Source organism: Triticum urartu, chromosome 4A (genome assembly GCF_056163025.1).
Source record: "Triticum urartu cultivar PI428250 chromosome 4A, HENAU_Tu73, whole genome shotgun sequence".
Classification (NCBI taxonomy): domain Eukaryota; kingdom Viridiplantae; phylum Streptophyta; class Magnoliopsida; order Poales; family Poaceae; genus Triticum; species Triticum urartu.
Window position 1 is genome coordinate 379,108,806 of NC_141876.1, and position 11,796 is coordinate 379,120,601.

The following is an 11,796-nucleotide window of genomic DNA, read 5'->3' on the forward strand; positions in this document are numbered from 1 at the left end:
ATGGATCCATGAAATGTAATTTGTTGTCATGTTTGGGTGCTGTAGCATGTTCATCTTGTTGCATTTAGTTGGCTACTTGATGTTAATCGCAGAACGTGGTCATATTTGAATTGCTTGCCATTTCCAAACCGTAACTCCGATTCCGGCGTTCTTTATATCGTTTTCAAGCGATTTCATCTCACCTTTCCAGTGGCATACTTGGATTTCCAAGTTGAGGCCAGGTTCATTCATTCCTTGTCAAATCTTGCATATGCATCACATATTGCATCCCGCATAGCATACCATCTTTGCATCATATTGTTTGAGCCTTGCACGTGGTTGATTGTGTCCTTGTTGATTGTTTGTCTTGTTTGGGTAGAGCCGGGAGACGAGTTCGCTAACAAGGAGCCCGTTGAGTTTGCTTTCGAGGATCCAGTCAATTCTGACAACTTTGCAGGCAAGATGATCATACCCTCGAAATCACTACTATCTTTGCTATGCTAGATGCTCGCTCTTTTGCTATGCCTATGCTACGATGCCTACCACTTGCTTATCATGCCCTCCAAATTGCCATGTCAAACCTCTAACCCACCATGTCCTAGCAAACCGTTGATTGGCTATGTTACCGCTTTGCTCAGCCCCTCTGATAGCGTTGCTAGTTGCAGGTGAAGATTGGAGACCGTTCCTTGTTGGAACTTTATTTACTTGTTGGGATATCATTATATTGCCTTGTTATCTTAATGCATCTATATACTTGGTAAAGGATGGAAGGCTCGGCCTCTCGCCTAGTGTTTTGTTCCACTCTTGCCTCCCTAGTTTCCGTCATATCGGTGTTATGTTCCCGGATTTTGCGTTCCTTACGCGGTTGGGTGATAATGGGAACCCCTTGATAGTTCGCCTTGAATAAAGCTTTTCCAGCAATGCCCAACCTTGGTTTTACCATCTGCCACCTAGCCTCTTTTTCCCATGGGTTTCCGGAGCCTGAGGGTCATCTTATTTTAACCCCCCCCCCCCCCCCCCCCGGGCCAGTGCTCCTCTGAGTGTTGGTCCACCTCGTCAGCCGCCGGTGGCCACCAGGGGCAACTCTGGGCTGGCCTACCGGAAGTTTGGACAATCTGAGTGTGCCCTGAGAACGAGATATGTGCAGCTCCTATCGGGATTTGTCGGCACATTCGGGCGGTGTTGCTGGATTTGTTTTAACTTGTCGAAGTGTCTTGTAGAACCGGGATACCGAGTCTGATCGGAATATCTCGGGAGGAGGTCTATTCTTTCGTTGACCGTGAGAGCTTGTCATGGGCTAAGTTGGGATTCCCCTGCAGGGATTTGAACTTTCGAAAGCCGTGCCCACAGTTATGGGCAGATGGGAATTTGTTAATGTCCGGTTGTAGATTAACTTGAACCTTAACTTAATTAAAATGAATCAACAGTGTGAGTTATCGTGATGGTCTCTTCTCGGCGGAGTCCGGGAAGTGAACATGGTGTTGGAGTAATGCTTGCCGCAGGTTGTCCTCTAGTTACTCGTTCGCGCTTTGCCTCCTCTTCTCGCTCTCTTTTGCGAACAGGATAGCCACCATATATGCTAGTCGCCTGTTGCAGCTCCACATATACTTACCTTGCCTTACCTGTGAACTTAAATAGTCTTGATCGCGAGGGTGCGAGATTGCTGAGTCCCTGTGGCTCACAGATTACTTCCAAACCAGATGCAGGGCCTGATGATTCCGTTTCAGATGACGCGCTTGAGCTCAAGTGGGAGTTCGACAAGGACTCACGCCGATACTATGTGTCTTTCCCTGATGATCAGTAGTGGTGCCCAGTTGAGGATGATCGGGACCGTGTCGCATGTTGGGTTATCTTTCATTTTGGCACCGTAGTCGGGCCGTAAGTGCTTGATTGTTGTAATGCTATTTATGTACTTTGATTGACGTGGCGAGTGTAAGCCAACTATGTATCTCCCCTTTTATTATCTATATTACATGGGATGTTGTGAAGATTGCCTAACTTGCGACATTGCTTTCAATGCGGTTATGCCTCTAAGTCATGCCTCGACACGTGGGAGCTATAGCCGCATCGAGGACGTTACACATTGCTTTTACGTAAAACAAACCCCTTACATTAATTGATCAATGGTGATCATCATAATTCACACTAATTAATGGTCAAAATAAAAATCTCACTCACACTACTGAAAAACATGTCAGTGAAATACTCGTACACACTTGTCACTTGACACTAAGACTACATAGTTGATAATTTGTTACTCATCCATTTCTTTCTTTGCTTCATCTGCTTTGCTCAGCTAAGTATATAATACCACAGTCAGCAAGACTACACTGTGGACGACCTTTCTTCTGCTGCTGCTTCGACCACTTGAGCGCACAACGCATCACTTGAGCGCATCATCCATATCAGGTCGACGAGCCATCGAGATGACTTGAGCTTGAGCATGACATGCTTCCGGTCTTGCTTCGTGCAGCTCCAAAGGCGGCTTGCTCACATATGAGGGATCGTTGAACTGCACGGTGTCAACCATCCGCTCCACCTCCGGACTAAGTCATTATAGCTGATTCGTGACAAATTGCCTAAAAGTAATAGTATGTTCTAAGCTTATCCACTTCACCAATGGTGACGGAACTACATCGTCACGTATCCAACCAACACTACATCGTAACGTATCCAGCCAACACTCTGTTCTAAGTTTATGACATATGTCTGACGAGTCAAATACGCAAGGCTGTCTTCACTACCAATTGCCTAAAAATGACAGATACTCCACCAGTCTGAATTCTGAAGGTTCAAGATTGGTAAGTTCTTTAATAAAAATTTGGGGCTCCTCCCATAAATTAAGTGCACACCCAAAGAGCAGAACCGTGATATAATAAAACATGTATGTAGAAACAGTAACAAAAAGTAGTCATATAATTACGCTCATGATGCTATACATCACTGTGGACTTCAACTGTTTCACCAGTCGCGGTACAAGGATGATCGCTGTTCGCAACAGTATTGTCGTCAGTACAATAGAAGCCCATCTGCAGGCTGAAGACCATCCATGGGAAAAAAGCAATTTACATATAGGGTCATGCATGTGATCGAAACTGAAACTCCAAGGCGAGTCTGCTGCAGCGAAGCTTAACAATTCAGGAATGGAAGAGTCAACGACCTCAACGGACACGAGCTAGAGAGGTGGATCAACCGGCCGATGATGTCTCTCATGCCCAACAATCTGAAATTCAAAAAAAATCAGGGCCCATGGAACTGAACAGTTGGTTGTCGGTGTACAGAGGCGGCGCGACGACAACAACACGAGGATGGCACGAGGGGCATCCTGAAGAGGAGAGTGCAGGGCCGGCGGCTACGGCCACCGTGACCACATGGCTGACGAGGAGGGGAGCGGCGGCGTCCACAGCCAGGACTTCGGCCACCGCGACCACGAGGCTGACGAGGAGGGGAGCGGCAACAGCGGGTCAAGATCTGGGCCGGCGATTTTTTCTGAGAAAGGGGAGAGGGGAGAGATGGGATCGGGGCCGAGAGCTGCGGAACGAGATCCTCTGACGTACTTCGATCTACTGCCGAGGGACGTCGTTGGCGTGTCACCGTTCGCTAGCCATCCGACGGGAGCAGGTGGAAACCACGGAAACAGAGATCACGGTCGGCCCACGAGAATGATCCAGCCCAGTCCAATGAAACAGGAGAGGGAAAACTGCGCCAGACCAGGGAAAAGGGCGCGAGATCAAAGAAACGGCACCAAACTGACGGGAAAAGGGTGCGTTCCACGGAGGAAACGATCGCCGAAGGGACGAGCTGCTCTGCTCTTCAATCCCGTGAATAGACTGACGGAAAAAGGGCGTGTTCCACTAAGGAATCGATCGCTGAAGGACGAGCTGCTCTGCTCTTCAATCTGTGAGTACGTCTTATTATTCTTTCTCTGTCTATCTTGTTGATTAATCTCCCATATCAAATTGCTTCGATATTGATCAAACTTCCATCATCAGATTGCTTTGAAATAGATCCATCTTCTTATTAGGTTGCTGTGAACGGGATCAAGCTTTCCGTTTCGTCATGAAAAAAATTACCTAGTTCAATTATCAGATTGAGATGGAAGAAGAGGCAAGCACAGTACGCCATGATTCCAATACGTAAGTGATACAACACCCAATATGTTATTTCTAAGGAGAGATCAGATAAATTTAAATTGTCCAAATACTATTGCTCCCTTGCTTATTCTATTTGGCCTGAGTCTCAGAACTTTTAACAAGAGTTTACACGAACTGTTTCATGTCCCCAATGACAACTATTCATTCTCTGTTCTCTTTTACATTGGTTCTAATATTTGCTCTGCACTTTACATGTCCCTTGCTCATGTTGTTTTTTTAATTGTAGAGCTATACTTCCTGGTTTGGTACCTCTTGTTGGCATGGAATTTAGAAACTCGGATGAGGCTTGGGCATTTTGGCTGACCTACAGTGGACAGAAATGTTTTTAGGTCAGAAAAAGGTACACAAACAGAAGGCCAACCGATGGCAAGGTTACATCATGCAGATTTGTTTGCGCAAACGAGGGACATTGATCGCAAGACAAAAGGGATCATTTAACAAAGTGCCCTAGAGCTGAAACTAGAATGGAATGTCAAGTCTTCATGAATCTAAAAACGGATAGAAAGAAGGGAAATTTAAAAGTGTCTGAGTTGTCTTTGGAACACAATCACACACTACATCTGCCCGAGACCTTACACTTAATGGTGTCACAAAGGAAAATTTCAGAGGTACAATCCTTTGAAATCGACACAGCAGATGCTGCTGGAATTGGGCCAAAAGCTGCGCAGGAGTTGGCTAGTCGCCAAGTTGGCGGACCACTCAATCTTAGCTACAGCCTTCGTGATCGCAAGAATTATTTGCGGACGAAGCGCCAACGAGCGATGGCGTATGGCGAAGCAGGTAGCATGCTTAAGTATTTTCATGACAAAGTTGCAGAAAACCCATCATTCCAATATGCCTTGCAAATGGATTGTGAAGAGCAAATAGCAAATATATTTTGGGCTGATGCTAAAATGATCATGGACTACGCACATTTTGGTGATGTTGTTAGTTTTGACACCACTTTTGGAACAAACAAGGAGAGCAGGCCTTTGGTGTCTTTGTCGGATTCAATCATTTTAGAGAAACTGTAGTTTTTGGTGCTGCTCTCATGTATGATGAAACGTTTGATTCCTTCGAATGGTTGTTTAAAACCTTTCTCAAAGCCCATAACGGACAACATCCTAAAACATTCTATACGGATCAAGATACTGCAATGGGAAATGCAGCTGGAGAGGTGTTTCCAGAAACATGGCATGGATTATGCACTTTTCACATTATGCAAAATGCTATCAAACATCTGCATGAGGAGAAGAACGAAGAGAACAATGAAGAGAAGACTGCAGGGAAGAATGAAGAGCAGAATGAAGGGAAGAATGAAGATAAGAATGAAGGGAAGAAACAAAAGAAGAATGAAGGGAAGAAAAAAAAGAAGAATGAAGGAAAGAAAACAGAGAAGAATGAAGAGCCAAGTATTCTATCAGATTTTAGCGCGTGCATGTTTGAGTACGAAGACATGATCGAGTTTGAACAAAAATTTGACCTCATGAGACAAAAGGTGAGCAAACAAACTTGGTTGGATAGTATATACAAGGTGAAACAAAAATGGGCTGAATGTTATATGAAGGATGTCTTCACATTAGGAATGAGAAGTACACAATTGAGTGAGAGTTTGAACAATGACTTGAAAATCCATTTCAAATCTGATTTTGATATCATTCGGTTCTTTAAGCATTTTGAAAGGGTGGTGCAAGGAAAAAGGAATGATGAGCTGGACTCAGAATTTGATTCTAGGAAGAAGTTGCCTAAACTATGTATGAAGAGACCACCACCAATGTTGGTGCAAGCTAGCAAGCTATATACACATGTTATATTTGAAGCTTTTCAAGGTGAATTTGAAAGATCCTTGGCAGCTTGCACAAAGGCTTTGGATGGTAATAATGAATATCTAGTAGGAGAGTTCACCTACAAGGAGTATAAAGTTACCGGTGACCCTTTGAAGGAAACAGCTATGTGCAGCTGCCGGCAATTTGATAGAATTTGGATATTGTGTGCCCATACTCTTAAGGTTCTTGATTTGATGAATATCAAGTCACTACCACCACAATATGTGCTAAAGCGATGGACGAGGGAAGCAAGGAGTGGAACTATAAAAGATAACATGGGAAGAAATGTAATGGAAAATCCAAATATGGCTGCAATGCTTAGCTACAGATTTGTGTCTCACAAATTCCACAATTTAGCACATCGAGCGACTAACTTTCCTGAAGCAATCACGTTAGTGGACAACACGCTTGACATCCTTGGTAAGCAAGTTGAAGAAATAATCGATGGATGCACAAGCACTTCTGGGGATGCACGTATAGTCTCTACAGATGCTAGCGCACCAAATCAAAATGACTTGTTGAGTACTGCACGCCTAAAGAAAAAGGAGGTTCAAACAAAAACTTCAAAACGCAAAAGAAATTGGTTGGATAAGAAGCACAAGGCTAGGAAAAAGAGACAAAGCAAAGCTACATCACAGGTTGGGGAAGAGGCATGTAATGATGGTGCACATGTTCAATCGGCACATATTTCAATGGTATGTTACTAAATAATAGTCACATTTCCAATGGTATAATTGTTTCCATTATTTATGAGAACTCACCAGATTTCTTTTCCTACAAGATGCAAGAGGTTGGTGAAGGGACATGTAGTGCTGGTGCACAAGTACAAGCACATATCATAGATGATAGTATTTCTGGGGACAAAGGGGCATATAGTACTGATTACAATGCCAATTTTAGCTACACTCAATTGTTGATGGTAATACTAATCATATAATTTCTTTACAGATCGGGATATGATACTGTGAAAAAGAACTTACATTTTTACTTAATTTACAGGGACCAATCACAGATGATGTTTTTACTAGGTTATGGTGATGTACTTTGTTGTTGGAATTGGAAGCCATGTGCTCTAACTTGAGTGATCCTAAAGCAGCAAGCAACTGGAACAATTTCCATTATGGAAATGTCAAATGTTTAGTTTGGGCCGTAATTCACTTTATTCAAGTTTAGTTGATCTCTTTTGTCCGATGCACTATATTACAATGAATTTTAATTTAGTGTTATGAATCAGTGTCCTTCAGTTAATTTATTTAATCTCTTTTCTCTCCTGCACTATATTACAATGGTTTCATTAATTTGCTGTCAATATTCAATTTAGTTGGTTCAGTTTGATAGTTTAATTGATCTCCTATGCCACATGCTTACAGTAATTCCCATTTCACCAATATGCTCACAAGTGCACAACATCAATGATATGCTCTCAAATTTTGTTATCCATTTTTTCAAAATATTAACAGGAGCACTGCTCTTTATGATAGTAGAAAAGAGAGTTTAAATACAAGCTCACTACAGGGGCCAACCCCTGGCGGTACAGAACCCAGATCATCAATGAGGGTTGTGCTCACATTTTGACAAGAATGAGTGATCTGCTTTCACTTGAGAACATTAATATACAATCTCAGATCAATTTGACTTGTAGTTTCCTCACATAATACAAATTAAGTGATTAAAACTGAAACTCCACTTCAGGCTCTTGCTGCTAAACTACTGCCTGCCTCCTTCAGATTCAGTTTCTAAACTGAACTGAACTTCAGGCTCTGGCTGGCTCCTGCTGCAGCTACTTGATGCCTCCTCCAGCGTTGCACTGCAGGGCGCGTCGCACTCCAGGCTTGTGTTGGTCGGCCTTCATCTGCGGCTGGTTGCGCTTAGCAACGTGGCACTCACTTGTGCCTCCCGCAGCGGCCGCGAGCTCGACGGCGTGGTGCAGCCATGCGGTGGTGGCGGCCATGGCGTTGCCAGTCGCTCGCCCTCTTAGGGACGCGGACGGCGGCGGCCGCCGCACTCCCGCGCTGGTGCCGCAATGGCAGCGACGGACGCCCAATCACCCGCGGGCGCGGCGGCGCTAGGTTTAGGCACGGTCATGGCGATGGCGGGCGAACGACGACGGGGAGTAAAGGGGCGGGTGTTTTTTTTTGAAGATGGGCCGCATCTCTTCTGGGCTGATGGCTGTTCGCTGCTTCTCGGCTCTGTTTCCCCGGTTTTTACCTGCTGCCGTCGGATGGCTAGGGAACGGTAGCACACGAACGACGTCCCTCGGCAGTAGATCGAAGTACGTCAGAGGATCTCGTTCCAGAGCTGCGGGGGAGATGGGGGATGTGTGGGACGTGAGTTCGTGGGCGGGTGATTCGTGGGGAGAGGTTTTTTCTTTTTGAACGGAAACGAGGGAGCGGTGGAGACCGGCTCAGGTTTCTTTTATCGATCGTGGTTCTCTTGTTGATTGAACCGCTTGGTTCTCTTGTACTTGCCTTTGGTTTTTGGAGGGACTGTAGGATTGAAAAAAATTCGGTGGGAGGAGGTGGGTGGGAGGAGCTAGCGATAGGAGGAGGTTCGAATCATCATGACGTTGGAGCTTCTTTTAATAACTAGTAATTATGTACGTGCAATGCACGTATTAGGTAGGATATTAGTGGCACATTATATTAGGTATGATATATTTGTGGCACATTGATATTTGGTAAGATATTAATTGCGTTCTTCGCGGGAATGGTAAGATATTAATTACATGGCAGATTTCATGGGATAGCGTTGAGTCTAAAAATGTTTATAACTAATGGTCGTGATGGGTAATTAGAGCGTTAAACGTGTTTGGTGCTCAACATTGGAGCAACTTGAACCGCTAGATTACATGATTTGACGGTTGAGATGGTTTGGATCTGCCTATTTGGGTCTTTTTATATTGGTATAGATAGTAGAGATGCACGCTACTAAACATGTTTTTTGCGCACCTAAGAGCATCTCCAGCCGCGCCCCAACCGGCTATCCCAAGGCCTTTTTTAGCGTCGGCGCCGAAAAATCGGCCCAGTCACACCCCACGAGCCTGTTTTTCGCCGGATTGAACCGAAATTGGCGCCGGCGCACCCAACCCGAACCCGACGCGCTAGGGGCGCTCGGGGGCGCCGGCGTGAATGTTTTGGCGCGAAAGAGTGGCGGGACCGGCGCGTCGGCGAGACAAAGGCTGGTCGTCCTCATCGTCTCGATTTTTCTGCGGGGAATCAATGCCAAGGCCGCCGGTCAGCCTGCCATTGATTCACGGGCGGCGAAGTGCGGCGACGCCGCCCCGCCTTCCGCCACGCGTTCGCGTGTGGCCGCCCCCGAGCCGCTATAAAAGGCGCCCCTGGCCGCGCCAGTGAGGCACCCATCCATCGGCAGTCCTCCCCCTCTGATGAGGACATCAATACCATTGTTACACCCACAGCCCCTGCTGCTATACATACTGGACCAATTACTAGAGCTCGCGCACGCCAACTGAATTATCGGGTACTTTCGTTTCTTGGTAACGATTCTAATGTTCACGAGAATATGATGCTGCCTAAATTGGATACATTTGTCTTGCTTACAAATGAAGGGCCTAGCTTGGACAAGAAAGATGAACCTTGGAACAAGTTCAAGCGTGGAGATGATGGCATGCGCAAGGATCCAGAACGGAGTTACAAGTGATGATTTCAGGACTTTGAAGCCACCATAAGGAGTGCATGAAGCCTTGGACGAAATATACAAGATGCCACTTCATAAATTTCGTCCAAAGACTATTTTAGGTGCTGCGTCACCTTATTGTTGGGCCAGACCCATGTATTTTCGAAATACTTAAGTATAGGCTGTTTTTAGAGTCCGTATGTGTGGGGAAATAAGAGTTAGGGTTGGTTTCGGACCCCTCTTCCAAGGGCCACGAAATTCCCCCCTCTTCCTCCATATATACAGCCCTTAGGGCGTCGTTTAGACTTCGGGTTTTGTTTAGATTAAAAGTTCGCCATAGCTGCAACTTCGCGTACTTCGTTTGTGTCCAACGACCAGATCAAGACGTCACAGAACCCCACCTTGATCAATAAAGCTTTCATCTTATATTCGCAATATCCAGATTGTAATCTCAGTTTCTTGCTTGTTCTTCGTTTGCTCGCAGGAAACAGGCCCTCGTGGTCAGGTTGATCGTGCTCTGGCGTGGTCAATAACCCCTCGGAGTTGGTTTAGCGATTTCTAAGGCGCGACGTCCTCGCACGTTCGTAGTCGGATCGTCAAAGTCGACTTCCTCTAAAACGATAGCCACCATCTCATCGAAAGACGGGACACCTTTGCCTCTATCAAGTGGTATCAGATTTCCAGGTTGCTCGGTGAGATTTTCCAGTTTTCATAGTTTAGATCGAGTCTGTTCTTCATACCTATAGTCCACGAAAAAAGCCAACAAAAAAATTAGGATTAGTTCATCATATCCGAACCAATCTGAGCATTTGCACAGTCTTTTTAGAGTTTTGCTTTGTTGAATTTGCGGTTGCATCGTCGTATCGAGTTGCTGGTGTTAGCGTCTAGTCCCTTAGAGTTTCGAGTTCTATTCACAGGTTGTCACGCCGCCGCCGCACCATCATCATCATCATTGCCATATACCACCACCCCACCATATACATCGCCGCTGCCATATACTGTTGGAAATATGCCCTAGAGGCAATAATAAAATGATTATTATATTTCCTTATTCATGATAATTGTCTATTATTCATGATTTAATTGTATTATCCGGAAATCGTAATACATGTGTGATTACATAGACCACAATGTGTTCCTAGTGAGCCTCTAGTTGACTAGCTCGTTAATCAACAGATAGTCATGGTTTCCTGGCTATGGACATGGGGATGTCATTGATAACGGGATCACATCATTAGGAGAATGATGTGATGGACAAGACCCAATTCTAAACATAGCACAAGATCGTATAGTTCGTTTGCTAGAGTTTTTCCAATGTCAAGTATCTCTTCCTTAGACCATGAGATCGTGTAACTCCCGGATACCGTAGGAGTGCTCTGGGTATACCAAACGTGACAACGTAACTGGGTGACTATAAAGGTATACTACGGGTATCTCCAAAAGTGTCTGTTGGGTTGACACGGATCAAGACTGGGATTTGTCACTCCGTATGACGGAGAGGTATCTCTAGGCCCACTCGGTAATGCATCATCATAATGAGCTCAAAGTGACCAAGTGTCTGGTCACGGGATCATGCATTACGGTACGAGTAAAGTGACTTGCCAGTAACGAGATTGAACGAGGTATTGGGATACCGACGATCGAATCTCGGGCAAGTAACGTACCGATTGACAAAGGGAATTGTATACGGGGTTGCTTGAATCCTCGACATCGTGGTTCATCCGATGAGATCATTGAGGAGCATGTGGGAGCCAACATGGGTATCCAGATCCCGCTGTTGGTTATTGACCGGAGAGCCGTCTCGGTCATGTTTACATGTCTCCCGAACCCGTAGGGTCTACACACTTAAGGTTCGGTGACGCTAGGGTTGTAGAGATATGAATATGCAGTAACCCGAAAGTTGTTCGGAGTCCCGGATGAGATCCTGGACGTCGCGAGGAGTTCCGAAATGGTCGGGAGGTGAAGAATTATATATAGGAAGTGCAGTTTCGGCCATCGGGAGAGTTTCGGGGTCACCGGTATTGTACCGGGACCACTGGAAGGGTCCCGGGGGTCCACCGGGTGGGGCCACCCATCCCGGAGGGCCCCATGGGATAAAGTGGGGAGGGGAACCAGCCCATAGTGGGCTGGTGCGCCCCCCTTGGCCCACCCCCTGCGCCTAGGGTTGGAAACCCTAGGGTGGGGGGGCGCCCCACTTGCCTTGGGGGCTACTCCACCCTTGG

At 45.8% G+C, this 11,796-nt stretch overlaps 1 pseudogene across 1 annotated transcript; it reads left to right on the top strand.

Annotated features, from left to right (window-relative positions):
* Positions 1 to 3,977: 3,977 nt before the first annotated feature.
* LOC147975902 (protein FAR1-RELATED SEQUENCE 5-like) lies at positions 3,978 to 7,171 on the top strand (annotated as a pseudogene). The gene is made up of 4 exons (XR_015602089.1): positions 3,978 to 4,115; positions 4,360 to 6,633; positions 6,720 to 6,857; positions 6,938 to 7,171. The product of XR_015602089.1 is annotated as a protein FAR1-RELATED SEQUENCE 5-like (transcript).
* Positions 7,172 to 11,796: the final 4,625 nt, after the last annotated feature.